General features: G+C 31.0%; 1 long non-coding RNA gene across 1 annotated transcript; it reads right to left on the reverse strand.

The window, feature by feature from the left end:
- Positions 1-694: 694 nt before the first annotated feature.
- On the reverse strand, positions 695-2,624 carry LOC111084532. Its single transcript, XR_002609608.1, has 3 exons — positions 2,360-2,624; positions 1,972-2,071; positions 695-1,036 (listed from the first exon to the last, which is right to left on the reverse strand). It is a non-coding gene; the product is annotated as an uncharacterized LOC111084532 (long non-coding RNA).
- Positions 2,625-4,586: the final 1,962 nt, after the last annotated feature.

Consider the following 4,586-nt stretch of genomic DNA (forward strand, 5'->3'; position numbering starts at 1 on the left):
GTAGATTTAATTTTTTTTTTAATTTAAAGCTAAAATCCGTAAAATACAAAAGAAATATGTTATTGTATTTATCGATAAGGCCAACAGTAAATTTATCTGTAAACGTTTTTACGGCCAAATAATAATTAATGAAATAGATACTACACAAACGTTAAATTGCAAAATAAGTCTAATGAAGATATTATTAAAAACTTGTTGAAAGCTGTAAAAATTGATGTTAAAACATATTGTTACGAAAGCGGAAGTCACGTGACGCTGCTGCGTGCGTAATGAGTTTCTCTAATGATCGGGAAAGTACCAGTGTGTTGGAGATGCCCTCTTCGTTAGTATTATAAGCCAGGCAGAGGAAAGCCAGGGCGGGGGAAGAGATAAATGAAGAGAAAGCAGTAGTTACATTGGGTTTCGTGTAATTTATGATTCTGTTAGTTTCGAGCTAGTGAGCCGTAAAGTGTGTGTTTTTCACTCGTCGAGAGCGAAGATATCGAGATTGTGAATCGCTGTGATTTATAGCATGTATTATAAAAGTTGTTAAATCTAAAGTGACGAGAAACGTACTGATTGTTGAACTACTGTGTACTAAAAGTTTTATCGAGGAAGAATAAACTGGTTTAATCAAGAAAGTACTTTTATCGTTGAAGATCCTCAGAAAGAATTTCACCAGAAACAAACAAGCAGATACGCAACAATATCCATATTCAGAATTACCATATTTATATGTGATACCTAAATTTCTAGTTCAGTAAATACTACACTAAAACAACCTGCAGTTTTATTACGTAAATCACCAAATCAGTTATTTGTAAAGTTACAACAAAATACAACTAATAAACAATATCTAAAAATAATGAATTTGTGTTAAAACTTTAGAAACACTATTAATAGATATAATTCAAACAGAGACGTGACAAATGCTCAGAAATTCACTTCTGATATTTAACAGCTCCGTAACGAATCTGTTCTTTGTCTCCATTAATACTAGTTGATATTAATGGTTGTGTACGATGGGTTTCAGGGAAAAGTATAGTCACAAGAATCCCTATGAAAGATAAAAAAAAAGGTACAGGGAATGAAATTAAAAATTCTTTATCTTTACACAATCACAAGATTTATGTGATTAATATATAAAGTATTTTATTATAATTTATATTATAGAAATAATGGATATTAAGCTGAATCAATGTATACTATCATTCATTAGGTAACTGAAATTAATTTCGCTAATTAATTATATTCGCTACAAGACAGCAGTATTAGGCTTAATGTGATTTTATTACTACTTTTGTTTTTATTTGCACCATTAGATTCTAAGAAGAAGAGTATATAATAATATTTTAACCACTTTATGTCCAACATATTTATTGTTTGTTTGTAATTAAGCTATACAATGGGCTATCTGTGCTCTGCTCTCCACGAGTACCGAAACCCGAATTCTAGCGTTGTGTGTTCGCAGACATACCTCTGTGCCACTGGGTGGCTAACATATTTATTACCGACGGTGCATTTCACTCAATACCAGATGTAATTAGTTCACCTGGGACATAAATAATATAAAAGTTTTTCTTGCTCTTGAACGTTTCAAATTTCGACAGTTTTTAAACTTTATAAAAACAGTTTAGTTCAGTCAATTTCAGACATTTATTAAGCTTTATTTTTGTTCATGATAGCTTGATCGAAACTTCAAAATAAAATCTGCCAAAATATAGGTTGTTTTTCTCTTTTCCAATAAAAGTATTTATGAGATTTTTACAAGTAAATATTAAACCTTGAGTCATGTTACGTTGCTTCATCAGTAAAGTTTGGAAATAAGGTTTCGTTGTATTTTCAAGGTTATATAATTTGATTTCTTATATAGAGAAAACATACTAGGGAAACAAATCACGAGAAAATAAGGAAATCAAGACTTTTTAATTACAGTAAAAGCGAACACACTTTTTTCCCGGAATAAGAAGAGCTAATTCTGACTTATCTTACCTATGAATGAAACAGTCGCTGTCACAGAAAACGTAGCAAACCATCCTAAAGATGAAGTAAAACGATGGAGAATTAAAGGCTAGAGAAAGAAAGAAGCTCTCTGGAATAAAGTCATGAAATATCAGTTAAAACTCGAACGGTTTACCTTATGTATTGTAGCAAGATATCAATATTATTTCTGATATTTTGGAATCTAGAAGATAACATTTCTTTAATGGAAGTAAACCTTCAATAAGAAGGTTGGTCTTTAAACAAACTTATCTATATAGATGAATTATTTCTTTAGCGAAACATTTACTTGAATACCTGCAAAGATACGATTCGTTAGTATAAGATTAATATTATGGTGTTTTTATCAACTTGTTGGTAATCCTTGATCTAAACTTACTGACGTAAAATGTGCCATTCCAAAAATTTCAGCAGTGTATTTCGTTCCGAAAACTCCAGCAACAGCAGCCGGAATACAAACATAACTAAGAGGAGATGCAGCAAAGAGCCCACAAATCCAGATCATGTACACCACTTTTCCTCCATAAGGTGTCGCCACCAGAGTGAACAGCAATACTGTCTTTATTCCCAGCAAGAGGAGCATCGTTAACTAAAGAGTATACATTTATAAGTATATAACTCAATGTAAATAGAGTTAAAAAACAAATTAAAAATACAAGAAGCCTGAAACCACAGGTAAAGAAACAATGAACAATTTTATAATGTGTATTACAAACAAGGTTTTTAGTATCCATACATATTATTCTGTCCTGATTTTGTGTTAAGTATATTTTACATTTGTATCCTTTGATTTCACTGGGAAAAAACTACACTGAGTACTTATGAAATCGACTGATTAGTTATGTGAGCTGATATTATTTGGATAATCCTTTCCTGTGCGTTATATTGAATTATTTTAAACATTCTGTCGAAACAGTGGTTTTCTAAATTTTATTTTATTTTTAAATTTTTTCACTGTTTTCGTATCTCAGAGTAGTATTATAGAGATTTACTTTCGTTTTATGAGCAAAGCAAATAATGGGTTATGTTGTTACCTGGTTAGGGATTGGGACTTCACTGTTTCCTAAAATGAAAATATATGTGTGTAATGATACTCCAAGATATAAGGCTTATAACGATAAAATTCGGGTCTTGATCCCTGCCGCGGGAACAACATAATCCCGTTGTTTGCTTTACAAACCAGTTAACCGCTGAGCCATAAAGAATGTGTAAAGCGAAGTGACGTGTATTGTTATTAATAATTATTAACGTAATATTTGTTGTATAAAGTGTATACAATCGTAGCTGGAGCTGTTCATGCCCTTAGCCGAGTGATTGTGGGCTTAATTCATGACAAATTATCTTACAAGGTGAAGAACCAATAGTGGACAGAAACGTGTCGTCTGATATAAACGTCTTTTACCCATTCATGTTTGTGAATGTTTTTTATAAGGTAAGTATATCAACTTAATATTAATTTGTTTTTTCTGAGATAATGAAAGTTTCTAACTCCCAAACTACGAATACATAAATAAATTAACATTATACTCATCAAAAACCATCTTGAGATACTGCATGGAACTAAAACCTTATGCATGAAAATATTGATTGTGGTGTTCAAACCTAATATAAAATAAGAAGAACTTGTAGTTACAAACTAAGTACCAACACCAGGACTGTTTTGACACAATTTCACCTGATTAGTGAAAGAAAGTTATTTTTAGTTCAAAAATACCTTCTTACTGTTTTCCAGACATATGGACAGGAGCAAATAGAAACTATCGATAAAAGGTAAAATTCTTTCATTTTAAGAGCTTCTTTTGGTGACACATGAAGTTCAACTTGACCATTACTGTACGGTTGTTGGTCATCAGCGTTCACATTGACGGAATCTTCTTCCAATGATGCACATAATTTTTCGTTATTTATTGTTGTTCTACAGTCCAAGTCTTTCGTAATTGGTCCGTTAAGTTCTTTACTACACGATTGTCCTGACGTTTCGTACACATTAGTTAGTTCACTGGATATTGTTTCTTCCTGTGTTAGAAATATGAATAAAGTTGTTTCTTATGTTTACATAATACAATATAATGGAAAATGGACGGACTTGTAATTACAGGAATCTGAAAAGTTGGTACGTCTATTTTCCATTATATTGTATTATCTAAACATAAGAAACAACTTTATTCATATTTATTTTAAGGAATACTATTTTCTTATAAAACATAACAGTTCGTTCATATTTAACCCTGGCTAAGGTTCTTTAAATAAAAATGTTGTAATTTCATCAATTTTTCTATGTCAATATTTAAGATTTCTACTGACCCTATAAAGTAACACTACACTCATTAAAAAAAAGTACGGAGAGGAGTAATGAAGCGTTTCAAACAATGTAATATAAAACAGAGAAATAACCTCTAATAGGCGAATAACGTTTACTGCCATCTTTTGGTATAATGAGGAATTAATTATCTACCAGGTTACCCATGTTTATGTGTTTATCAATCATGTAAGTTTTGTTCATTATAGAACCGAAATATACCCAAATAGAAGTTATAAAATTAAATTCTGAAGATATATCTCGAAGTGTTCAATGTGTGGTTGTAACTGAATTATTTGTTAAATTT

This window comes from Limulus polyphemus, unplaced genomic scaffold, assembly GCF_000517525.1.
Source record: "Limulus polyphemus unplaced genomic scaffold, Limulus_polyphemus-2.1.2 Scaffold78236, whole genome shotgun sequence".
In the NCBI taxonomy this organism is placed as follows: domain Eukaryota; kingdom Metazoa; phylum Arthropoda; class Merostomata; order Xiphosura; family Limulidae; genus Limulus; species Limulus polyphemus.